Genomic DNA, 27,959 nt, shown 5'->3' with positions numbered 1-27,959 from the left:
GCGGATCAGTTTCTCAACTGTCTGGACATTGTCGTCTGTGGTCGATGTCAAAGGCCCTCCTTGCTGACTGTCATCTCCCACGTCTGTGTGGCCTCGGTCGAGTTGTTGGCACCATTTCATTACGGTTGGACGCGACATTACATTTGGTCCATATAACGCTAGAATGTCAAGGTGAATCTGTGTGCTGTTTAGACTCAGTGGCTACAAAAATCGTACTGTCGCAGGTATTCCAAATTCTGAATACGTTTCCAGTTGCTGCGCCTGTACTGTGATGCACCTGTTTTCCATACTACTGTAGAAGTGTCTCTTCAGGAAAACCAGAACTTATAGTCTCTTCCGACAATGATCTTCCGCAATGGTTTTAGCGTGGGACGACGTTTGTAACTTACTTTTGGAGGTCCCTTTGTAAATAATACAAGGCGAATACGAGGATGCTTGAATGAACCGCATTCTGTTTTCTCACTGTGTAGGATTTAAATAGCATCTCAAGCTTTCGACGACTTTCTCCCTCGTCATTCTGAGGAGCTGACTTATTACTGATGTTGTGCTGATATTGTGCTGATATTTTATATGGAATGTACTACATCGTAGTGCCGTCATGCAAGCCCAAGGCCTACCGAGCAGGGTAGAGCGGTGGTTAGTGCACTCGCATTCGGGAGGACGACGCTTCAAACCCGCGCCCTGCGATCTTGATTTAGGTTTTCCTTGATTTCCCCGAATCACTTAAGGTAAATGCCGGGATGGTTCCTTCGAAAGGGCACGGCTGCTTTCCTTCTCCATCTTTCCCTAATCCGAGCTTGTGGTCCGTCTCTAATCACCTCGATGTCGACGGGACGTTAAACACTAATCTCCTCCTCCAATCCCAAGGCTGTTGAAATGCTAGCAGAGACACGACTCTCGTTGGAAAGTTAACGACTGGACATATTCCTGTATAGTCTCTCAACAACGAGAGCCTGTTTCAGTGATTCACTAAGGGTTTAGCCACTGCCCATGTTAAAGCAGTTGTATAACGTGAGAGAATACAAAGAAATTCACAGAGTTGTTTACATGGCTCTGCTAGTATTCCCTATTTGAAGGCAACGCATCAATACCTGGAAGCATCTGTCGATTTCTTGCCATCAGAATAACGTCACCGACTTTTATATAAAATACAAGCACGGCATCAGGAAGTTATCCCCTGACGACGCAAAAAGTCATCGAGAACATGCGCCAGAATTTAAACCCAAAGTAGCAAGAAAACCGAGAGAATGTTGAACTAGAGTATCTTAGGTACGCTCCTCAGTCCATATGTAGCATATTTCCTGCATTCAAATTTGCCTTTTTCCTAGCTCAGTCAATAAACTAAACTCGTTGTGCTTGACTGTAGCATATACATTACACCATGTAATTTAAGTGCAACACTTGTTCTCGATTCTTTGTGTTCTCAGAAGTTGGCAGCATGTGTTTTAAGAACGCTATTCACTGCAGTGTCAACATGTCTTCGAGAAATAAAGCTAACTTCTGTTTGTTTTTAGTAATTTTGGACTAAAACGTGTTTATAACATGCTCTAATATGGTAATACACCCTACACTATGGAATAAGTTATTGTTTGTTTCATCACGAAAATACAGCAATGTATTTTTCTCGACGTAGCACTGGGACTATGTTCGGCAATGACCTATACTTGCACATTCGGTGGAATTGTTTTCATCTTTTTTGGTGTTTACATTGGCTTTTCTGAGTACTGCACGTATTTCAGTTACTTTCTACTGTAAACAGTACTCACTCTGAATATATACTAAAAGTGTAGTAAATCGCAACAATTTTTTTAAATTTTTGTATTTTTATTTTATTTTGTACAGAACGATGCACTGAGCACAAATATAAACTTTCCTTTCATACAATCCAAGCAGGACTGAGGAGAGTTTTTTTGAAAAAGTCACGGTGGCCACAATTCCTTTCACTGTTCTTTTCAAATCCGAGCCAGTTCTCAGTCTCTAGTGACGTCGATACGAAGGGTCTTTTAAAATGTCTTTCCATTTGTCTCAAACCTCACCTGATACCTAGACCTCTAATAACTCTGATATTGACGGGGCTCTACTAATCACAACCTTTTCACAGCCGCTGTTCGTGGTGAAAGTGTGATTGCAGAAACTGCATTTTAGCAAGACAAATGCAAGCAGATCACGGGATAACTGGACTAAGTATATGTTCTCTGGCAGAGTGATAAGTTGGATACTGCGAAGCAGAGCTGGCCCTGTTGCGGCAGCCAGACGAGGTGTATCCGCAGAACATATCCATGTCCGCAGTCTTACATCTGGCCGCCTTCATTTCAGCTGAATGCACGCAGCCTGTTCGAGGAATTGGCACGCTTTCTCAAATTGCAAATACACTGTAGTATAGTCTAAAAGCCATCTGATGCTTGGTCTGATGAAGATAAATCAGTCTAGCGTCTAGTCTGGAATAATACAGGGGTAGCGCAGGAAATCAGTCGTGCCCTTTTCGAATTAACCATTCTACCATTCAGGTACGGACGAGGACATATGTTTCTCTCCTCTCAAACGCGAGTCCAGTATTTTAATCAGTACTCCACCTTGCTCGGTAACTGAGTTTCGGGCCTCGTAGTGTCTTGAATCCATGTGCAAATTCGCTCGGTTCTGCCGTAATAAGAACCAGCAGTTTTCGATAGTTCGCTTTTGTAGTTTTCGAAAGGCTATTTAATACTATGTATGCTTCACCCAGGTGTAGTTTTCTACTGGAAGATTGATTAGAAGACAGAAATGATTTAATACGTATGTTCATGCTGGCCGGCAGAGACCAACGGCGAGCACACTTTCTAACAATGAAGTTTGCTGATTTCAAATTCGGGGAATATATCGGTGGCCATACGTGTTTCGACTGCATAGCCATTTTAAAGTAGCCGTTGGGATGAGTCTCAGTCGAAGTCTGTGACATGATACACTACCTGATCAAAGTATCCGGACACAGCAACGTTATGTGGAGTTGAGCACTAGATATCACGAGAGTATAGTAAAGGGAGGCGGGGAGTACTGTGCTGTCAGTAACAGCAGGAGAGCTCAGTGACTTCGAATGAGGACTAGTCATTGGATGTCACCTGGGTAACAAATTCATCACGGACATTTTAACGCTCCTAAAACTGCCAAAGTCGACTGTCGGCGATGTGATTGTGAAATGGAAACGCGAAGGAACGACAGCAGCTAAACTAAGACCAAGCCGACCTCACGTACTGACGGACAGGGGGCGTAGGACGTTACAGAGGATGGTGGGAAAAAGAGCTGCTTGAAATAAGTGGAAGGAGTTTTAAAGTGCTACCAGCAGTCCAGCTAGCATAATGACTGGGTGTAGGTACAAGAGCACCAATCTTCGCCGGTGGGCGGAAGATTACTTTAACTTGATGTTTCCTTAGGATCCTACCTACCTGCCGACGTATGGAAGGAACGCCCTGGACTCTAACAGCTCCTTGTCTTCTTCAGGTTGTGGGTGGTCACGTTTCTTCCGCCTTAGCGCTGTACTAATCTGATGTGGAGAGTAACCACCATCTTTGAACACCGACTGTAGATGTTCTAGTTCCTTTGCAAGGCTGTCTCCATCATTCCGACCACCGGCGAGTATTGGTGCTCTTCTCGGTTCGGTACAGGACGATTTGGGACTGCGGAAGGTCGGAATTTACAAAATCCCCTGTCGTTGTGGCAAAGTTTACGTAGGTCAGACTACACGCACAGTTCATGAAAGGTGCATTGAACAGGAGCGCCACACTCGCCTTTTGCAGCGCTGTAAGCCGACCGTAGCTGAGCATTGTATTACCACAAGATAATCTATGGATTATTCTGCCACAAAAATCTCGGCCGCGGCCAAATCCTTGTCGGATTTAATAATTAGAGAATCAGTGGAAATACGTCTAATACAAGATTTCACAAATCGTGACGGCGGCTTCCAACTGCACAAGGCTGCGGACCCAGTAGTCTCATTAATTTCTTCTGAGAGAAAACGTTTTATTCATAGTGACACGTCTGGCGACATCTGACGTTTGTTTTTAGTACCGCAAGCGAGCGTTCCACAGAGGGCGGACGTGTAGTTTCACCTTTACGTATGCGCCTGTGCGCCTCAAATGGGACAGTATTTGCACAGGACACGGTTTTCGATACAGGGCGCTCCTGTGGCGGCCGCCAATGCACATGCGTCTCCGCGCCAATTTTTGCTATAAAGCCGACACAGGGAACTTGCAGTATCCAGTGGTGGACATTCACATGAAGAAGACTGGACAGTTGCCAGCCGAAATATCGTGGCAAGATGCCAACTTGATCCGGTTGCAGTCCCGAAACCTCATATAACATTCAGTACGCCGGAAAAGCTTAAAGACTCACAACTTCAAGAAAAGCCGTCATAAACATGACAAGCACAAAATATACATAAAGGAAGGCACTGAAGATACAAACAAACAAACAAACAAACAAACACACACACACACACACACCAAAAAAAGTTTTGCATCACCCCGGTTCCCAGAAATCCTGAACACAGACGTCGACTGTGGATATTGTATCACAGACACAGTCCCTTTGACTGTTCAGAGATGTCACTAGACCAGCCCAAAGATGTAAACAACCATGCATGAGCAGCGCGTATTAGACTGAAGGGGTCCGACAGCCGATCAGTTCGTCATTCCACCAGGAAGCAGGTACACGGCTTGTGTTGTCTGTAGTTCAACCATGCCTAGACGGGCCGGCCAGTGTGGCCGAGCGGTTCTAGGCGCTTCAGTCTGGAACCGCGCGACCGCTACGGTCGCAGGTTCGAAACCTGCCTCAGGCGTGGATGTATGTGATGTTCTTAGGTTAGTTCAGTTTAAGTAGTTCTAAGTTCTAGGGGACTGATGACCTGAGATGTTAAGTACCATAGTGCTCAGAGCCATTTGAACCATGCCTAGACGGTCAATACCGCGGTTCGATCGTGTCCACGTTGTTACTTTGTGCCAGGAAGGGCTCTCAACAGGGGATGTGTCCAGGCGTCTCGGAGTGAGCCAAAGCGATGTTGTTCGGACATGGAGGAGATGCAGAGAGACAGAAACTGTCGATGACATGCCTCGCTCAGGACGCGCAAGGGCTACTACTACAGTGGATGTCCGCTACCTACGGATTATGGCTCGGAGGAACCCTGACAGCAACGCCACCATGTTGAATAACGCTTTTCGTGCAGCCACAGGACTTGGTGTTACGACTGAAACTGTGCGCAATAGGCTGCGTGATGCGCAACTTCACTCCCGACGTCCATGGTGAGGTCCATGTTTGCAACCACGACACCATGCAGCGCAGTACAGATGGGCCCAACAACATGCCGAATGAACCGCTCAGGATTGGCATCACGTTCTCTTAACCGATGAGCGTCGCATATACCTTCAACCAGACAATTGTCGGAGACGTGTTTGGAGGCAACCCGGTCAGGCTGAACGCCTTAGACGCACTGTCCAGCGAGTGCAGCAAGGTGGAGGTTTACTGGTGCTTTGGGGTGGCCCTATGTGGGGACGACGAACGCCACTGGTGGTCATGGAAGGCGCCATAACGGCTGTGCGATACGTGAATGCCATCCTCCGACCGATAGTGCAGCCATATCGGCAGCATATTGGCGAGGTATTCGTCTTCATGGACTACAATTCGCGCCCCCATCGAGCACATCTTGTGAATGGACTTCCTTCACGATAACGACATCGCTCGACTAGAGTGGCCAGCTTGTTCTCCAGACATGAACCCTAGCGAACATGCCTGGGATAGATTGAAAAGGACTGTTTACGGACGACATAATCCACCAACCACTCTGAGGGATCTACGCCGAATCGCCGTTGAGGAGTGGGACAATCTGGAACAACAGTGCCATTTTGAACTTGTGGGTAGTACGCCAAGACGAATACAGGCATGCATAAATGCACGAGGGCGTGCTACTGGGTATTAGAGGTGTACAGCAATCTGGACCACCAACTCTGAAGGTCTCGCTGTATGGTGGTACAACATGCAATGTGTGGTTTTCAGGAGCAAGAAAAAGGGTGAAAATGATGTTTATATTGATCTCCATTCCAATTTTCTGCACAGGTTCCGGAACTCTCAGAACCGAGGTGATGCAAAACTTTTTTTGATGTGTGTATATACGCTCACCCATGTATCGCTAGACAGTAACAGTGCCCCCAGAAAAATCTCCCGTTTTGAGAAAAATTTCATCAGATAAACCATAAAAAACATTTGTTTCGAATAGTCGTGATGAATATGCAAAACTTTTTCTGAGCCGAAAAAGTAGAAAGTTACGTCTTGTATGGGTGTAAAAGTTGTCAACGGAAATAATTAAGTCCATAAAAACGCTTGTGGTATTGAACTGCAAAGAAATAAAATCAGCTGAGAGTGCTGTTGCTCTTCAGAGGCGAAAGAAGTGCGTGTGCCTGGGCTGGAAGCCCACCCGCAGGGTGTCCTTCAGCCTGATGCAAGCCTTTTTAGTCGACGCCAAGTGCTCTGCCGCATTTCAGGAACACTGGAATGAAAGTATGTTGGAGACCGTTCTGTGTTGTATGTTTTAAACAGCAGCAGGTCAGGTGCACTCTACAGCAAAGATATGCTCAGTGGAATGACTAATCGTGACGTACACTGAACCGAAAATTTATATTGTGTTCAACTAGCGCTTACGGAAGTCAGGCGTTACGAGACATAAAAACTACTGATGATGGCTAACAGTAACAGGCGAAATATGTTTGGTTGAGAACAGTAATAAACATCAGTTGTCGTAGACGGATAACACTAGTTCTCGTCTATACGATAAACATAATTGAAATAGCAACTGACGAATAGCTGCAACAGTGAAACTACCTAATGTGTCTGAAACATTCAACCAAATCATGTGTGGTGTAATACATAGTTACACGTGAGGAAGCATTCGTGCTTGCGGATTTTGGAAGCGGTAATGGTTACAGTTGAAAAGTATATGAGGAACAGCAATAGAACACATTTTTAATGATTTTTTAAAAAGATTAATACCTGCGAGTGGTCTCCATAAATAGACTCTACTTTGATTTCGGAAAAACACAGCACATTCAGGTCTGTACAATAAAGAGAAAACAACATTTAAAGTAACACATGAACAGGAATCAGTAAATAGGGAAGGTTGATCCTAATTTTGATAAAAATTTGAATTGGAAGAGATGTATTACTGAACTTCCCAGACAGATGAGTTCAGTAACTTTTGCTCATCACATAAGAACTTGTCTTGGGAACAAACCAATCAATACGAAACTTCGTGGCAGATTAAACTGGGAGGTTGGCCTTTGGCGGCCAAGTGCTCAATCGACTGAGCTACCCAAGCACTACTCACGACGTTCTCTCACAACTTCACTTCAGCCAGTATCTCATCTCCGCTGGAGACAAATCAATATTTTAACATGTTTTACAAGGTTGTAATCATTGATATCTCATGGTACATTTTTTTAACTTAAAAATAAAATGCTGATCACAAAAAAATTGAGTAGTGAGAATAATGTGGTGTTCACTGACATACTGCATGCGCCTCTTGAAGGAGGAAGGCATTCTAACTGCACCTTCACGTACGTTAATGAAATTCACTATAAACAAACATTCTCAATTTGAGGATAAATTCAAGATGAAAAAGTGCGCTTTGTTACAAATTAGTACACTTATTAGTGGCCACTAAACCTGTTTGTGGCTCGAAACGTGATCAGTGTGTTGCCACAAAAATTGTACACATTTTATGTTAGTGGCAAATTAACAGAATGACTGCAAAGTAAGTTTTACAATCCAATACGAAAACGCTTCTTATGTAATAATAGTAAAGCAAACGCTGATAGCTGGTGAAACACGGTAGATCCAGAGGGAGGATACTTCAACCTTTGCCGAAACTTGGGTGGCAGGTGTTTTACAACATGACGCGGCCCTACACACAGAAAACTTTTACATTCAGCAGATACTGGTGTCTAATTTATTCTTAAATTTCCATTTCATTTGTAACATGAGTGGTGACAAATACCGATTTGCTCATTTAAAGAGTAATAATGGATTATGACTCATTCTGTTTGTTACCATAATCACTAAAGTAATACAGTCATGGAAGAAACAGTGACAGCAAGGGATAAAATTAGGGAATAATCACCTTCCTTCTGTGAAAATACCTTTGTATCAGCGAATATGAGTGTAATATGCAATAACCGTAACAAGGAAGGATCCAGATTCTTGTAGGCGCCTATGTACAGATGCAAAAATACTGTGATGAGGTTGTCATCTCTGCAGGAACAGATCAGCATAGCGTCGTTGTGCCGTTCTTAAATTTAATTCGGTCAACCCACATACTCTTCGTCGCTAAATATGTCCCAACGCTGTGTATCACTGTCAATGTACAATTAACACTGCCGGAAAAAGAAATACGAGACATAACAGAGCAGTGAGAACGAAGTCATTCGCGACGCACAGTTGTATAAAACATTCTCGGACTTCTTGCGGCGTCAATTCAGGGCGAAACCTCGAGCTTCCGACGATTTCCACCATATTCTTCGATAGGAGCAACTGTTTGTCAGAATTGTAGCTATGGCGGTCTTCCCAAAGATGGCTTCTGATTGGTCGGCAGTTACGTCATGCTGTCGCAGATGTCGTCAGCGTCTGCGCTGGTAGCGTGAACATAGCGACGAGTATCTCTGGCTATTCTCTGCATCGAGAGCTCGCTTTCATGCACCGCTAAAATTATATCCGCCGTCACGGTTGAAGGTTTTCTCACTTATTACTATTTCTACAGCCTCTTTAATTATAGAGTCCTAGTATGTGGAAGCCTGGGACAAAACTTTTGTTTTCTTCAAACAGTGTTTTATGTTTGTTTGTCAGTCTGTGCTCAGCAACTGCAGATTTATCCAGATTTAGATTTTTAATATGCCGTTGACGTTCTGCAAAGCGGTCGGAAACGGTGCGGATTGACTGACCGATGTAATTACTTCCGCACATGGGATGTTTTAAATCCCAGGAATCTCCTGAGGCCGAGAATGTCCTTAACAGGGCGTAGTATCTGCTTTACCTTCTTAGGAGGGCGGAAAATACGTCTGATACTTTCTTCCCAGGCCTCTCCGTATTTTGCTGGATGTAGCGCCTCAAAAGGGAAGGAATGCAGTCGGTGGCTCATCAGGTGAGTGTTCAACATTTCCTCGTTTACTTTTCTTGGAGAACACTGACCTGATACCACATTATGCATAAGTCCTGGGAAGACGAAGTATCAGATATATTTTACGACCTAAGAAGATAAAACAGATACTACGTCCCGTTAAGGATAGTGTCGGCCTCAGGAGTCCTGGGATTTACGATATCCCATGTCTGTGCGGAAGCAGTTACATCGGTCAGTCCATCCGCACCGTTTCAGACTGCTGTGCAGAAGTTTCTCGTTTGCCTGGACAAACGTCCTTTCTTTAGCATCTTTCCTTCCACTCGCAATACTGAAACAGTATGTGCGGGAGTCTTCTCTCAAAGTCGATTCCTAGATTTAATAACTACTCTATTTGCTGGGATTGTTGGATCGAGGCTTACTACAGGAGTTATAGCGTGCTCGCAGTAGATTGCGAAGTGGGTATTTACGAATGACAGTGTATTTGGACGCAATTGTGCTGGGTAACAAGGGGAACGTGCTTTTGCCTCATCGCCGATTTCATCAAAATTTGTGTTGTATGCAGGGCTTGGCCAGAAATGAAATTGACGTAAGTGGGAGCTCCAGATCGCCAAGCATTCAGGAAAAATAGCGGTTTTATGTTAGGGTAGTTTCCACGCAGCAGAAAGAGTACAGAACGGTAATCCGAGGGACGTTGGGTCGAGTCCCTATGCGGAGACTTTATTTTCAATTTTTATGTTATTTACTCCGCAAATAAACCGAGATAATGTTCAGTATATTGCATTTATTAATTATTTAATTAAATAGCACGAAAAGGAAGGGCAAATTTCCAAGAAAGGGTTGCACGTACCAGCGTCCACGAGGATTCTGCTCATAACTTTTCAAGAATGGACTGTAATCAGTGTGTACAGGACTTCGTATTCCGTTAGTTCCATTTTGATCTTCGAGCAGCTCTCGGCAGCTGCACGAGAGCAAGAGTTGGGAACAACGGTACCAATGAATACGGAGCTCGTTCGCTTGATAGCTCTCGGCCGAGTAACGTGACTTTTTCGAGGATAATGTGAAAATTCAGTGAAAACACTGTTTTCCTATAGAAACTTTGAAACAAACATATAATTTCAAAAATGTAGCGTTTATGATGTACGCAAGGTGTTGATAAAATTGTTGCTTCTCCTGTTTTTGCTATGAATACACCCCATCACATGTAAATCATCAACTGTAAAATAAAAGAAGTATCTAATTTTATATATAAAGTTCTCGTGACATCTTACGATCCCTCTCTGTAAATTTATTTACAATCACACATTTTCCTTTGCCTTTCCTTTTCATGACAGTTATGAAAATATTAATAAATACTTATTGAGCATTATTTCGGTTTATTTTCGGTGTAAATGACTTAAACACTGAAAGTAAAAAAAAAAGTTCCCACGTAGAGACTCGGCCCCAAGGCCATCGAATTTACGTTCTGTGTTCTTTCCGTTGCATCAACAGATGTTTGGAAACAACGCCAACATAAATGGTTCATGGCTAACCCGACCCACACCAAAAATGCTATTTCTTGTCTATCTGGAGGTTCCACTTCTATCACTTTCATTTCTGGCCAAGCCCTGCATACACCATACGAGTATGCGCGGTTCCCTTGTAAGCCTGGGGGCGGCGGGCGGTAACTGTTGCTACGAGTCGTCGACCACAAGGTCGCTGGAGGCGGCCTTTCACGCCTGGAATAGACCAACTTCTTGGAAATTTCCAACGGTACTTTACTAAACGAACTGCTTAAGTGCTGAAACGGGAAGGCTGATTATAGTGTAACCCCGCGTCAATGTCGAAACCATTTGCGATGTAGTACTAGCTCCAATTTGACAAGGATGGGGAGGAATTGTCCTAACTCCTACCTCAGATGACAGTTGTAATTATGAACCGCAACCAGTCGCAGTGTTTATGGGTTATTAATGTTATAAAATAAATTAATCTTATAAAGTACAAATGATGAAAGATGTTTAAAATGCTGAACACGTGATGGAAGCCAAATGTGGCTTCCGGACAGTGATTTGTCATTTCTGCTGCCAAATTTAGGGATGGGGTGACTGTGACTGTTCACTGAAAATTAAGCTTTTACACTGCCGGTACCAACCTGACGAATTACAATGTGAAGCGAATCTGTGAAGTGTGAAGTCATTATGTCGAGTACTATAATCAAAAACTTTTAAGCTTGTTTATGAAAATATGCTTCACCAGAAAGAATGTTAAGGTCTGGGCACCAGTATGTAGCAACAACGGCGGATGAGAGAGCAGCGACGAAACACAGTACGAAAATCACAGTTACCTCGTTAATGTGATGACTGGAACTTGAAGCTACAATCTTTCCTAGCTGTATAAATTCAAATTGTTTCTGCCGTGACATCTGGCGACATATTTGCCTTTTGAGCATCGGAGTGCTGCAAGTTATAGTGAAGGTTGACTGCGTGTGTACTTGGATGGAGCTTGGTATCATGACGAGAAACGTGTTACTCCACTCACTAACTTAGCTTTCCTTAGGATTCTGCCAATAATTCGCCTTCATCACCGCTAGATTTGCTTGTTTCACCTTAAATTCCTCCGGATATATTCTCCAACATACCTTAAGATAGTGAGTGATCGCCGATAGTGTAGTCAAACTATTTACTTTAAGTCTTAGCTGCCAGGCTTTGCACCAAATACTGATAATCTCTGAGTGATCCTGCGTTTTGTAACAAGTTTTTAACGACGTGAGTTTTCAGGTAACTGTGTGACTACACCAGACGCTACCTTCTGTTCAGGCCATCTCTCTCACCGTCTTCACCCTCCGCACCCTCTCATAAAATAAGGAAAGATCTTATCTAGGAAGTCTTAAATTCAGTTACATAACTGTCTGATCATAAGTGTCCAGTGCCCCTAGATAAAACAGAATCGACCACTAGATGTTACGGAAGGGAGTCTAACCAGTATAAAAGGAGACAGGACGTACCGTAGTGTTAGTAGAGAAGCAGCAATAGCAGAATGGGTTCTTCAGGAGAGCTCAGTGACGTCCAAAGTGGACTGGTCACTGGATGTCACCCGGGCAACAAAGTCATCAAGGACATTTCAACAGTCGTAAAGCTGCCAAAGTCGACTGTTGGTGATGTGATTGTGAAGTGGAAACGCGAAGGAACCACAGCAGCTAAATCAAGCCAAGCAAACCTCGTGTACTGACGGACAGGGGAGGTCGAACATTACAGAAGTTTATTGTAAAAAAAATGCATGAAATAAGTAGAAGTAATCACTCATGAGTTCCGAAGTGCCACAAGTATTCCTCCTAACACATTGACTGTGTGTAGTGAGTTAAAACGAATGTGGTACAGCGGTCGATTAGCTCCTCATTAGCTACAAATTTCTGTAGTCAGTTCTAAAAGGCACTTGAGTCGGTGCAAAGAGAGACACCACTGGGCAGTGGATGACTGGAAACGAGTGACGAACCACGCTCTACCATGTGGCAATCTGATGGAAGGATTTGGGTTTGGCCAGTGCCTGGAGAAAGTTACGCGCCATTGTGCGTAGTAGTACCAACAGTGAAGTACGGATGAGGTGGCGGGGTGGGGGTGAATTTTTGGTTGGGGTGTGACCCCTTTATTGGATTTAAAAACCGCTAAATGTGGAAGGATAAGAACACATTTTACAGCATTGTGTACTGCGCTCGGTAGAGGAACAGTTCGGAGACGTTATTCATTGTATCAGCATAACAATTCACCCAGTCCTACACCAGCATTCACGAGGCAGTGGTCTGCGGAAAATAACTTTCCTGAAATGGACTGCCCTGCCCGGAGTCCCGACCTAAACCCAACTGAATATCTTTTGGACGAGTCAGAACATCGACTCCGCTCTAGGCGCCACCGTCCCACTACCTTTCCTCGTTTCGGCTCTTTAGAAAGAGTGATTTGCCACTCACTGAATATGTCCACAGCAGAGTTCAAGCGGCCATAAAGGCGATAGGTGGACACACCCCATATTAATGTCCAATACTAAGTGTCCGGATACTTCTGATCAGATACTGTGCTGCTATTATACCTGGTGATCAAAAAGTCAGTATAAATTTGAAAACATAATAAACCACGGAATAATGTAGATAGACAGGTAAAAATTGACACACATGCTTGGAATGACATGGGGCTTTATTAGAACCGCCCCATATTGCTAGACGCGTGAAAGATCTCTTGCGCGCGTCGTATGGTGATGATCGTGTGCAGAGCCGCCACTTTCGTCGTGCTTGGCCTCCCAGGTCCCCAGACCTCAGTCCGTGCGATTATTGGCTTTGGGGTTACCTGAAGTCGCAAGTGTATCGTGAGCGACCGACATCTCTAGGGATGCTGAAAGACAACATCCGACGCCAATGCCTCACCATAACTCCGGACATGCCTTACAGTGCTGTTCACAACATTATTCCTCGACTACAGATATTGTTGAGGAATGGTGGACATATTGAGCATTTCCTGTAAAGAACATCATCTTTGCTTTGTCTTACTTTATTATGCTAATTATTGCTATTCTGATCAGATGAAGCGCTACCTGCCGGACATTTTTTGAGCTTTTGTATTTTTTTGGTTTTAAAAAACCCCATGTCATTCCAAGCAAGTGTGTCAATTTGTTCCTCTCTATCTACATTACTCCGTGATTTATTCAGTTTTCAAATTTATACTGACTTTTTGATCACCCGGTATTTCTTAAGGTCGTATTTTTTAGAAGGCGACAGTGCACAACTGTATCGAATTGAAAACTGCTTATTTTCGAAGTCCTTACTCGAAATGCTTGATGGAAGTGACAGAATTTTTTCGGTGTGTTCTTCGAATGCTGGTACTCAAAATATACCCAACAGGGATGTGCGAGAACAACGTCATTTTTCTTCCAAAATTTCCCATTTGAAGTGCACTGAGCATTCCTGTTATACTTTATTATAGGATAAGTGACCTTTTATGATGCTAGTAGTTTTTCATTCATAATACTTCAAATGCTGGAGAAGTTATGTATAAGAGACCACACTGGCTTTCCTATGAAACAAAAGCGGAGCTGTTATTTTGTATTTTCTGCAGTAGATCATGTATCCATGCAGAGGAATTCATTTCGAAGTGTAGACGGGGAAAATAGCTGATTGTGAAAGACGTAGGTGCTAAGAGATTCCTTCAGCACGTGCCTGCCTGTTGTTGACCACCTGCAATTGTCCCCTTCAACGAAATCACGGGAGTCGCTCTTATATGATCCCAGGAGATATGGCTATCACGCTCTATGACCTGCTAATGATAACGCTTACCGCTTTTAATGGCGTCGCTTTTTTCGGAAGTCAGGGAGATAAGTTCTTTCGCCCGACTATTACCTGTTGTGCCGATTACCTACGTCCCACAGGGAACTTCTTGGTCTTCAAATATTTTACTATAAGCTACACTATTGAATAAGGCGTCGTTCCTAATAACGCCATGGGATACAGGAATTACTGTGATCAATACACAAAGAGGAACAGTACAATATAGTTTAGCCACGTCTTTGAGAAGATGTGATTAAGTCTCTGGTCGTCTTTACTTTTTATGGCTCCTGGAAAACGCTAGGCTTGCCCCTTCAACACGGTTACGACCAATTTGATTCTCTACAGATCCTTCTTAAGATACAACTATGTTGAGATGAAGAAACAGATAATAAGGGAGGAAACTGGCTGTTAGTCAAGACTGATTCCGATGTGGCAGGAGTGGCCACGCGGTTAGAGGCGCCATGTCAAGGATTGTGCGGCCGCTCCCGCCGGAGGTTCGAGTCCTCCCTCGGGCATGGGAGTGCGTATTGTTCTTAGTTTAACTTAGTTTAAGTTCGCTTAAGTAGTGTGTGAATCTAGGGACCGATGATCTCAGCAGTTTGGTTCCTTAGGAATTCACACACATTTGAACATTCGATGTGGCAGTTTCTAAACCAGGCAGTTTGGGGGCGGGGGGGGGTGTCCGGCGTGGCACCGGGGGGGGGGGGGGCGGGGAGCAAGGGTACGGCCGGGGGGGTGGGGTCCACTGGGGGCCAAACTGCACAAAAACACTGGGTTCGGTGTGGGGTGGCGGTGGGGTGAGTGGATTGCTGTAGCCTGTTGTGGGGTTGTGAATCACTGAGGGCTACGGCGGGCACAAAGCCTCTCTGTCGTTTCTAAGTCCCCAGTTGCATACAAAACAATACAATACTTGTTACACAAGGTCAACGGTCTTGTTCGGATACTCCGTCATCTGGCGACCGCTGTTCGAAACATGCAGCGCACTACTGACGCAGGCCTGTGGAGGCTGTATTACGGCTACCTCTCAAGGACTTGTTGAATCCCAGTGACGTATAATCGCTCTGTGGAACGACAAATATATTGAGATCGAGCTACAGGGCAGCAAACATTTTAAATATACTTTTGTTATTATCAAACTCTCGTATGTGGACTAAATGTCAGTCAAATATATACAGAACACTGCATTTTCAGAATGTATGACGTGATAGTGTAATATGTAAAAATTCTTGACTGATTATGATTTCAGTTAAGTCGTCGTCCTAGAGATCGCCTCAATTACAACATTTTGAAATAGGCACACCAATATTGAGAATATTAATGACAAATTTAAAGCACTGCAAGAGTTAGTGAGGGAGAACATTTACATTTTTGGGTGTGAATTCAAATTGAAAAAAAAAGAAAAAATCATTTTGACCTTTGTAAACAACCCTGTTCAGCCACGTCTGCAAGTTTTGCAGTGAAATAAAACGGTAAGTTAACACATGATGTGGATTTTTAATAAATATCATCATATGGAATTGTACTCTGGGGTAACTCAGACATAAGAACAGTAATTTTAATTGCCAGATGATAGTCATAAGAACATTATCTGGTGTTTATCTGCAATCAACTTATACACAACTGTTTAAAGGGGCATCACAATGCATGGTTGCAATTAATTCGTTAGTTTCCAAAAGCAATGATAACGCCCATAATTATACCATCAAAAGAAGAAATAACTGTAAGTCCTCTTTAAAACTGACTTTACCTCAGAAAGGTATGAGTAATGCTGCTATTACAGTCATTGATCACTTATCCAATGACATAAAATGCCTGATGAATAGAAACACAAAATTTGAAACGAGGGTAAAAAAGTTCCTTTTGGGTTAATATTTGTATTACTATTCAGTAACCTGTAGTTTATTCATTGGGAAATGATTACATACTATTGTTATTAAACCAATTATTATTTTTTGTTGTATGAAATCCTTTGAAATCCCCTGTAGTCAGCACGCAACCGTATTTTAAGAAGTTAACGTGGTATAAATTGCTTTATTTTACTTCGTTACCATGTACTGTGCTAGTGACCAAAGAAATGTGTGTGTAACTTAATGAACGAATTAAACTAACTTGTAGCCTGTTCCATTCGGGTATGAAGAGACGGATAAAAACGGTACATATGCCCATTATATTGCTTTGCTTATTTTCAAGGTATCTACGCGAAATGCTCGATGGAAGCGACAGAATTTTTTTCAAGTGTTCTTCGAATGCTGGTACTCAAAATATACCCAACAAGGCTATGCGAGAATAACGTCATCTTTCTTCTAAAAATTCCCATTTTACGTTCGCTTAGCATCCCTGTTATACCTTAGTACGGGATAGGTGACCTTTTATGATGCTACAGGTGCCTTTCTATATTCATCCTGAGTCTGTCATTCATAGTACTTGAAATGATGAAACAGCTCTGTGGAAGCGACCGCAGTAGCTGCTTGTAAACAATTTCCTTTAGATGTGCTCTCCATTTCCCCAGAATCCTTTCAACTAATCTAATTCTTCCATTGAACTTCCCGAAGACTCATTTTAAGTATTAGTCACATTTCAGCTCTGAAACATTCTGACTTGTGAGCGTCTCGGCATTTAAAGTTAGTACGACATGGAAGCAGTTTACGGAAGCTTCTACATTTACAGACCGTAAATGTGAGGCCACATCGTTCCCTCGTTGTCTGAGTTAGAGCATGTTGATACAGAGGCAACAGGCAATACGCCATGAAAGCAGTATAAACTAATAGCATTCTAGTCCCACCCGTAAAAATAAAATTGGGAGCAAAATGATCGCGAGAATTCAGTCTTTACGTCGTGGAGAATGTTGTGCTTTCACATGTGCTTATCCAGTTAGCGTCTGGTTTATAGGCAACCACGGAGAAGAGTCTGCTCTCCCTGAAATGTATCGTTTATATCAGCTATGAATCAGTACAGATATCAGAAAAAGTACTCCTACTGCTCCATTTGCCAGGTATAAATCAAAGTGAATATTCTCTTTAACACCATATTACATTATAGTTGATACAGGAGTAAAATTCTGTGTGTATGAAATTTCCTAGCCCGTGGACAGGGACTGTCTCCGGCAATACAGATAGGTGGACAATTGGTAGTTATGGAAGATACGTACTCACTTGGGCTGCAGGCCGAGTAGATCTGGAAGATGCAGGGGGAGAGTTGGAGTGAACGAAGTCCCTCGACGTCTCTTGGCGTCCAAAGCTAGACGTCGGATCGCCTTAGCTTTTCCAGCGCCAGTGCTAAAACAGAAATTACCCTCTCAGTTATTCTAAGGCAGCAGGAATCTTCACATTCTAAGCTGCAAATACACTAAGTGAAACATGTTACTCTCTTCGAGCAGCAATAATCGTTGTCGAACTCACTCTGTTCTACAAAATTGTTAAGGCTTTCGTGGCCACTTGTTGACAAACTGCCTATTGGCTTCTGTCTCGGGTTCTTCGGCCGACGTTCATCTAATGATTTTTCTGACGTTTCGCCAGCACGAGTGGCTGGCATTGTCAAAGCTTCACCCTCCATTGCCGGTGGTGAACTGGAGGCGAGCTCGCGGCCGCAGACTATATGTACCTGGCGCGCCAACGTCCGAGGGCTTCTCCGCGGTCATTTCCGGTGCGGTTCTCCTCTTGCTACCTGCGACGGTCGTTCGCTGCAGTACGGGAAGCCAGGATCCGTTTACCTTAAGGCTTTCCTCTTTCTTGTTGAAACTGTTCGCGTGTTTTTGTATTTCTACAGCTTCTCTGAACAAGCGCGTGTGATAGTGCTTCTCTACAGCCAGAACTTCCGTGTCGGCGAATTTTATTACGTGGTCGGTCTCATTCAATGCGTGCTCTGCCACGGCCGATTTCTCCACCTGCCCCAACCTGCAATGTCGCTTATGCTCTTTGATCCTGGTGTTAATGGATCGTCCAGTCATTCCGACATAAACTTTTCCACATGTGCAAGGTATACAGTATATTCCCGACATTGCAAGTGGGTCTCTTTTCTTCTTCGCCGATCTAAGACACTCTTTGATCTTCCTTGTCGGTTTGAAAATCGTCTTTACGCCGTGTTTGCGCAATATACGGCCGATTTTGTCCGTCACTCTGGGAATGTATGGCAGAAAGGCCGTACCCGACATTTCTTTTTCTGGTTCCTTACTTCGCCGAGTGTTTGGCTCTGTTACACTTCTAATGTAATTTGTGGAGTACCCATTGCTCCTCAGAACAGTTTCCAGGTGTTGCATTTCTCGTTTGAGGTGTTGAGGCTCACATATTCGTCCTGCTCTCGTTAAGAGCGTACTAATCATGCCTCTTTTCTGGCTTGTGCAGGTATCGGTCCGTGTGTGTCGGTTTTCGATACACGCTGTGTCCCAGGTTTTCGCCGTCCCTTGTGACCAGCACATCTAGAAATGGCAGTTTCTTGTCCTTTTCTACTTCCATGGTAAATGTTATGTTGGCATGGAGGCTGTTCAAGTGTCTCAGGAATTCACCGAGCTGTTCTTCACCATGGCTCCACACCACGAATGTATCATCGACGTACCTGTACCACACCTTAGGTTTGCAATTGTTCCATGAAGAAGTCGGCCACCACTGGACTGAGAGGACTACCCATGGCGACGCCTTCCAGCTGTTCGTAGAAATCGCCATTCCACGTGAAATAGCTCGTGGTGAGACATGCATGGTAGAGCTTTTTGATGTCTTGCGGGAACATGGAACCGATGTGCTCCAGAGCGTCGCTGAGTGGCACTTTCGTAAATAACGAAACAACATCAAAACTGACCAGGATGTCGTTTGGCGCAAGTTTCAGTTTCTTCAGCTTCTCAGTGAAATGTCCTGAGTCCTTAATGTATGTGTCGGTCTTTCCCACGTGTGACTGGAGCAGAGAGGCCAAGTGTTTCGCCAGTTTATACGTTGGTGAGCCAGGAGCGCTAACGATCGGTCTCAGTGGAACGTTGTTCTTATGGATCTTGGGTAATCCATACAGCCGAGGTGGTAGGGCTTCTGTGTTGCGCAGGTTTCTCTGTATGTCCGCCGGCAGAGAAGACGCCTTGATTAATCGATTCGTATTCCGAGTGATACGCTGCGTCGGATCTGCGCTTAGTTTTCGGTACGTCGTCGGATCTAATAGGTCTCGGATCTTTTGCTCATAATCTTCGGTCTTCATTACGACGGTCGCATTCCCCTTATCGGCAGGCAGTACCAATATAATCTTGTCGGCGTTGAGATTCTTAATGGCTTGTACCTTTTCTTTCTTCAGGTTGCAAGCTGGTGGTTTTGCTCTCTCTCTCTCTCTCTCTCTCTCTCTCTCTCTCTCTCTCTCTCTCATACACACACACATATTGAGTCATTCCACAAAATGGTCAGCTAGAATCTTTGTGCATACAGTTCTAACTGTAAAGGCTACTATTACGAGGGATATTCGGAAAGTAAGGAACGATCGGTCGCGAAAGCACAGTGAATATAAAAACTGTTTAATTGTAGCATATAGCTACTACATCTTCCAGCTACTTCTCTACATAGTCACCGCATCTGTAGCAGCATTGTACCAGCTTTCCAGTACCCTCGTCATAGAAAGCAGCCTCCTGTGCTTTCCGACAATTTTATACGCTGGACTGCAGCTCTTTGTCTGTGCCAAAATGTTGTCTTCATAGCCAACGGTTCATTTGAGCAGAGATGAAAATCAGAGGGAGCCAATTCCGTGCTGTATGATTGGTGCTCAAACATTTCCCAGCGAAAACGCTGCAGGAGCGTTCTTAAAGCCCCTGAAATGTGCGGCCGAGAAATGTCATGAAGAAGGAACTATATGGCAGTTACGTTATATGCGGTTTCATGAAATCAGGCGAAATCTCTCGGTAGGCATCCACACTTGGCGGGAGACATTTTCTAGGCATCTTTACGCTCTCATTGTGCTCAAGGACCGGCCGCGGTGGCCGAGCGGTTCTAGGCGCTTCAGTCCGGAACCGCGCGACTGCTACGGTCGCAGGTTCGAATCCTGCCTCGGGCATGGATGTGTGTGATGTCCTTAGGGTAGTTAGGTTTAAGTAGTTCGAAGTTCTAGGGGACTGATGACCTTAGATGTGAAGTCCCATAGTGCTCAGAGCCATTTGTGCTCAAGGAACTGCGAAGAACGAATTGACGCTATCTACTCTCATATTAAGAGACACTGCTCAACACATCTGTGAAAAGCCTCATCGGATTTTCAATGTGGTTTCCATTTCGCGACCATTCGTTCCTTACTTTCCGAATAGTCCTGGTATGTGTAATTTGTAACTGTCTTGTTCATTTTCAATTTGTAGGACTTTTTGTTTTAAATTATGCCACCACTCAACTTTATCGAAACGGTTTTGCTTAATGGCAACATAATATTCGCGTGGAAATGTTGTGGCGGTTAAGGTCTGAAGTGAGTTAATGTGTGTCTCGGCACGTCTTTCTGTTAATGACTGATACATACTTACTTTCGATCATAAATCGAATGCGCTCACAGTGAGATTTTCACGCAGTCACACTTCGTAATTTTAATTGGCCCTGCCATAACCACACTACATTCTAATGCACAGGTTGTAGAATAAATGATATTAACCAGCTGACGACGTTCATAACCGGAAAGCGCGTAACAGATAATAATTTTCACATGTTAATCATGCGAATTCGCTTTTCATATTCTACTTTCTAGAGCAAAATTCCATTGTGAAGCTGAACATCACATATCGAAAGCAGTTAAACACACACACACACACACACACACACACACACACACACACACACACACACACACACACACACACAAACGTGGTGTCGGCGACGAGATCATTACAGATAGATCACAGGTTCCTATTAGGGAAGGGTGGGGTATTAGGGAAAGGTGGGGAAGGGAACCGGCTATGGGCTTTCAAATGAACCAGCCCGGCATTCGCCTCAAGCGACGTAGGAAATCACGGAAAACCTAAAACTACATGGCCGGACGGGGATCTGAACTGTCGTCCTCCCAAACGTGAGTCCAGTGTGCTAACCAGTGCTCTACCTTGCTCAGTGAAAGTAGTTAAGGGCCATAGTACGGATCAATATAGACGAACATTCCTTCGAATTGCTGGTTCCATAAGTGAATGCAAAAAGAATTATAGCCTCCGTAATCCGTAGCTGAGTGTTCAGCACGTGTGACTGCCATGTGGAGGAATCTGGTTCAATTCCCGGCACTGCGAATGATTTTTGCTCGGTGAGAGGACTGGAACGGGCTCACTCAGCCACGTGACGGCAACTGACGAGTTGCTGAATGAGAGGTGGCGCTCGAAGACCTGGGAATCCAACAACGGTCGGGAGATCTGTGTGACACCACACACTAAGGATGATAGGCGGCCGGTCGGCATCATACGGTCCTCTGAGCCTACATATCCATCCGAGTTTAGTTTACTTTTATAATCCGTTTATGATTTGATGATGGGTTGTGGGTAGAGCAAACCAAAAACTGCGATTCATTGGCAGAACACTTAGAACGTGCAACAGGTCTACTAAAGAGACTGCTTATACCACGCTTGTCCGCCCTATTCTGGAGTATTGCTGTGCTGTGTGGGATCCGCATCAGGTGGGACTGACGCATGACGTCGAAAATGTTCAAAGAAGGGCAGCTCGTTTTGTATTATCGCGAAATAGGGGAGATAGTGCCACAGACATGATACGTGAATTGGAGTGGCAATCATTTAAACAAATGTGTGTTTTTCGTTGCAACGGGATCTACTCATGAAATTTCAATCACCAGTTTTCTCCTGCGATAGCGAAAACATTCTGTTGGCACCCACCTACATAGGGAGAAATGATCATCACGATAAAATAAGAGAAATCAGGGCTCGCACAGAAAAATTTAAGTGCTCGTTTTTCCCGCGTGCCGTTAGAGCGTGGAACGGTAGAGAAACAGCTTGAAGGTGGTTCACTGAACTATCTTCCAGGCACTTTATTGTGAATAGCAGAGTAATCATGTAATTGTACTTCTAAATCACCGCTGGATCCTGTGAATGTGGTGGTTAGCAACAGAGGATACAAATTTTTCTCGCTATATATGCTACATGTAGACTGGCAAACGTAATACTCCCAGCAATGAATCAGATATAATAAAAAACTAGCCACTAATGACAGTCCACCTCCATTCAAATTTCGTCGAATGTTTCTGAACAGTGTCTAGTGGTTGTACATTGTACACCAGAGCAAACATTGCTGTCACGCTACACTCCAAACGGGCGCGATCACGTTCGGTGTGGTTGCATGCCCACGATGTTCTTAGAGAAGGATTGAAGCGTCCCGGGGGAGGGGGGGGGGGGTCAGCAGTGTCAAAGATTGTCAAGAGTGTCGTCCTGCTGCTCATCGCACTGTGAACTTGCGTTTTCTACCGCGAGATGTATGGGAATCAACGCCCCAAGCTGTTTTTGTAGCATTTTCGTGTCAATTCTGAGCGGCGGTGTATATGAAATGTTTCCTTCTATCACCCATAAGAAAATCGCGTGATTTCATTAATGGGCGTCTCGATTCTGGCCCTCCATCGCAGAGAAGTCAAAATAAGGGGTGAAATGTGGGTGAAAGGATGTGTGGCGATCTTCCCGTCGTGTGACATGTCCGCGGTGGCGTTGGGGACAATTGTGGTGAAATCTGGTGCCAATGTGACATCATCAATCCACCTTAAACTTCATATGAACTTCTGAGCTCTGGCCTTTTCCGCATGTTTCGACACCTGGCTGCTCGAAGTGTCGCCGGGCCTGAGGGTGACATCGCAGAGCTCCACACTTTTGCACTGTTACAGAGGAAGGTTGTCAGCACATTTGGACCAAATTTCAAACTTCTGCGTAATAGAAGGCAATTAAGGTGTTTCGAAAAAATTGACCCTTTAATCGTGTTGCTCGGTGTACTTCATAAATAGAGGAGTGCACGTTGTTAACGTGTTACAGAGGGCACAGTTTTGTTCAAAAATTATCCATGATGATAATTTTGGTAAATAATATTTGTTTATAGAAGCATTTTTCAGCAAGTTGCCACAAATGTGCGAATTTATTCAGTGCGGCCAAGTCGATAGTGCAAACCAATTGCCCGCCTGGGTGGTCCGTGGGAATTCCCAGTCTCAGTGCAGGATACTGTTGAGTATCGTAGGAGCTCTACCTCGATCAGACTGATAGCAACGTAGAATATATATTATTTTACTAAGCAACAGCCGGCCGTTGTAGCCGAGCGGTTCTAGGCGCTTCAGTCTAGAACCGCGCGACCGGTACGGTCGCAGGTTCGAATCCTGTCTCGGGCATGAATGTGTGTGATGTCCTTAGGTTAGTTAGGCTTAAGTAGTTCTAAGTTCTAGGGGATTGATGACCTCAGATGTTAAGTCCCACAGTGCTCAGAGCCTGTTATCCATTAGATAGTTGCCGTGAACTCTATTAGCGTTCCTACGCAGTAAAGGTTCCACACTACGCATCTTATTTTATTTCGCTTCGGCGAACAAGACAACGAAGGTAAGCGTTGTACTGTACACATCGGCAGTACAAACTGTCACAAACAGAGAGTGAGAGGACATGCAATCATAGACATAAAAATCGTATTTGTTATGATCGAGTGTCGAAGATGATAAAAATGAGCGGAAGACGTATTTATGACTGTAATTAAAATGGAGCTTAGTTGTACATGTAGCTAACGTCTTCAGAAATTTCCAGTCCAACTCAGATTAAGTACATTTCTCTTTAGGTAGAATTCGTGTCATATACTTTATTCAAGACGCTTAGCAGCCCATGCAGTGGTCACATATTCCATCCCTTTTTCTTGTTCTAATATGAGCTATCTTCTATACCCGAGTCGGACCAGCGCCTATAGAAACACGTTCAAGAGAGCACGTTCGGTTTCTCACGCTTGATACCCAACGATCTCATACAGATTAAAGCAGTGTATCAGCCAAGATTATCATTCCTGCCTCTTCTGATACCACTATATTACGCGGCACGTTAAGCAGTTCGATTACTTGGGAATTCTACGTATTTGTTCTGCCTCTATTTTCAGACAAATTGCCAGTGTTATTGCTCAGAATCAGGCTGATTTACTTCTTCGACTGAAACAAACGATCTCTGATTATGTAAGTACTGTTCGAAAACGAAATCACTGCACGGTATGTATGTATGTAGATATCCTTTATAGAGAGCTGATATGTCGTGAAAAGTGTTCTGGCATTCAAGAAATTTGCGTATAATCAGCGTACGGTTTTATGACTTACATAGCAAATTTAATGTAATGCGCATATGCAGGCCAAAGTCCTTCCTGTCGAGAGTAAGACCAACCATAATTAACTAGAATAGCTGTAACTGTTTAAATACGTAAAGTGGATGTAACATGGAAAGATGAAGTCAATCTTTTAGTGGAACTGGTAAAAGGTACAGAGTTTTCTATATAATCCAAGAGACTGCTGTGCTGACATCTAGTCTTTATCCCTATAAACGTAACATGGGAATATGGTACAGCAATGTACAGTTAAAACTTCCTTTAATTCTTTACGGTGGCTTGCGGAGCACAAATATAGATTCACATAATGGGCCAAATTTGTTCACAGAGATTAATTTGTAGTGAGTTGAAACAGCTGTTGTGTTCAAACTGCCACGTCCTCTATCAAAGTAAGATGAGGAAACAGCACGATTTTTGTCCAAGGAGGGTATTAAATTTGTGGGTATCTTCACCGTTACACACTGGAGACTGCACAGTCCTCCTGAAGTCAGTGGTGCGAGTGCAGTGTTTGATCGGGGTCTCGTGTTTTTACACGAAAGAGACTGCAGAACATACTGTTAATTTCAGTTACGTCACTATCTCCACAGCAGCTTCAGCTGTGGAAAGTTCGTGCAGTGTCATTATAAAATAATTTTTTACTGTATTATAGTACAATAAGAATCGTTTGTAACAAATATTGCACACAAAAATATATTTACAACGTGTAAATTAAATACAGCGTAGATGGAGGGCTTGGAGCTCTCCATTCTTCCCTCACAGGCGAATGACCAGTTCTTCCAGTCAAGTCAGTGCCTCTGAAGGTACTAAATTTAGCTCTTCCATCAAACCAGCAAGACAGGTTTCGCAGTAAAGGGCAGAGGGATTTCTTCGCCTATCACAGCGTATCCTCTTGAAGTTGGTCCAGGTGGAGCGAGGGAATTTAAACCCGTCAGTTCTGTACACTCCGCAGTTTTTAGCCAGTTACAATCTAGTCAGGGGATGATATTTTCATTGGCACCATTTGTACTACAGGGGGAGCCGATGATAGGCAAGGTGGAGATGCACAATTTCGACAACCAGTAACTACGCCGATGACCTGGGTTACTTTCCGAACATCTTCGCAGCGTCTCATGTAGTGAAGGTGTGGAGACTGTTGATGATGACTTGTCCGTTAGATAGTGGATTCAAGCTCTATAACCCCTTTAATGTTATTCTAGAGCAGTTGGCTTTGTGTCAGCAGCAGTTTAGACCTTCCTCTTTCCTGTCCAGGTTCCATTACCAGCACTATACAGTCACACAAGGCTGCCGACATTTCGTTCGTTTGAAATACTTGCGCTGGATAGTGAGCCACATGCAAAGAAAAAGGAAACTACGTCAGTAGAATTGTCAATTAGTGGACACCAGGTAGTGTTTCAGGTAAAGTTACGGCCGAGATAACGAGCAAAATGGAGCAGTACAGCGTAAAACTCGCGAAAGATAAAGTCGTATGGCATTGCTGGCTGGGAGATCGGCGGAGAACGGGTATATATCCAGACTAGGCAACTGCGCTGAATGTGTAGATTTTAGCGTGATGCTTTTGTTTTTGATGACAATGAGAGGAGGAAGCCGGTGGCGACGTCTCTTGAATAACATCAAGGGAGCCCTCGAATTTAGCACCTCCCCAAAGGGTAATTGCCAACCGGTCATTATCCCAGGCAGCCACATGTGGGGTCCATCGTCAGACGACAGCGAGGATTTTTTTGTTACGTCTATTATATTATGGGGCAAATACAGGAAGGCTGTACGACAAATCCTCATTGCTGTCTGACGATTGGCCTAGGCCCGAAACTACTCACTCTGAAATAAATCATTCATTAAATAAGTATTCAGTGTCATTTCTGAAAAAAAACAAAACTTCGCGCTATTTTTAAACCATCACGGATAAAAATGAAGTAACTTTAGGTTTTATCGTCCCATAAACGAGGAAGTAATTAGAGACTGAGTCCACACTCAGATCATTAGAGGAAATCGGCTGTGCCTTTCCAAAGAAATAACGCGGTTTTTGTCTTAAGCGACTTAACGTAATCATCGAAAACCTTAATCTCTCGAAGGAGTGTCCATGAAATAGTGAAAAATTGCCAGTGCAGAACACTAGAAGATAGCGTGACGGTAAAAAAGGAAAGCACATTGACACTGAAAGCAATGTTTTACTCGATTCAGACTTTTTATCTTTATGGGGCCATATTACTGTGTCGTGTTTTTGAACATTATCACCGGTAGCTGACCTCATATTTCAAGACAACGAGGAAACGCTTTGCGACAACGTTTTACAAACTTCACTGCAAGGTTTCAATTTTCTTGGCAAATTTCCAAGAAGGACCATAGTTTTGAAGGTTTCCTATATTTTCACGAGTGTTTCCAGGTGAGGTGTGTTGTTGGAATGGGGGTAGGTCCTGAAGATAGTGAAATGCAATATCTATTGAAAAAATACTAGTAGTATAACTCCGACATCGATTTAGCTGTTCGTAACTATTTTAATTTCTCAGAAGCTTCTCTTACAGCCGTTTAAAGTCGAACAAATTGCAATGATGTTTACTCAGGTTAAATAATTGACGTCTCCAGCTTTTTATAGTTTTCTTCACTAATATAAAATTATTTAATGCAATTCTGCTTCATCTTTCACACCAAACGTAACGAAACAAAATTTTGCAATTTGTTTAAAGTAAAAACTTAAGTTACGTTTTGTTAATCATCCTAGGTAATTCAAAATGGCGCATAATTAAATGTCGGGTGAGGAGAGTACTAATCTGAATTCAGTGCGAAATGAACTTTATAATCGTACTTCGTGAAGAAGTACTTGGTGTGTTCCCTAATGAGGCGACGCAAGACTCATTATTCTTCAGTTATCAGTCTCGCCGACAAACTTCACCGCCGCCGTCAAGTGCTGAACGCCAACCCTGTCACTCAGGTACGCCGTCATGCTCAAATGTTGCAGTCATGATGTCACTAGACACTTGAAATACACTTTTACGACGTAGGCCATTTGTTTTCTCCACAGAGAGGAATATCACTTTACACGATTCCCATAAATGTTGCACGAGGGGAAGTAATATCGAAGCACACTCATTAGAAAAGTTCTTGAACTACGCGAGTAGTAGCAAACCTGTTTCTAAAACAACTTTCTATCACTCAAAGACTACTTAAAAATAACAATTCCGGTTGGGTTTTACATCGGATATGTTGCGGGAGTAGTTTTTCTTCCTATTTCATACCTATCGAGACGCAACTGCACAGCCAGTAGTCTTGCGTGCCTGGAAGAGAGCGCAGGTCTGCCCATTCT

General features: G+C 43.6%; 1 protein-coding gene across 3 annotated transcripts in view; it reads right to left on the bottom strand.

The window, feature by feature from the left end:
• Nucleotides 1-27,959, bottom strand: part of LOC126248341 (solute carrier family 41 member 2-like) — a 530,019-nt gene that overhangs the window by 73,249 nt on the left and 428,811 nt on the right. For 2 of the 3 annotated variants that reach the window (XM_049949243.1, XM_049949242.1), the window contains one exon: nt 17,563-17,689. The gene's annotated coding sequence lies outside the window, so the exon portion shown is untranslated. The remainder of the gene's footprint in view (nt 1-17,562; nt 17,690-27,959) is intronic. The other variant, XM_049949245.1, reaches the window with a different exon arrangement.

This window comes from Schistocerca nitens, chromosome 3 (assembly GCF_023898315.1).
Source record: "Schistocerca nitens isolate TAMUIC-IGC-003100 chromosome 3, iqSchNite1.1, whole genome shotgun sequence".
NCBI lineage: Eukaryota > Metazoa > Arthropoda > Insecta > Orthoptera > Acrididae > Schistocerca > Schistocerca nitens.
Note: the sequence above shows the minus strand (reverse complement) of the source record. Positions and strands in the feature narration are given on the sequence as shown.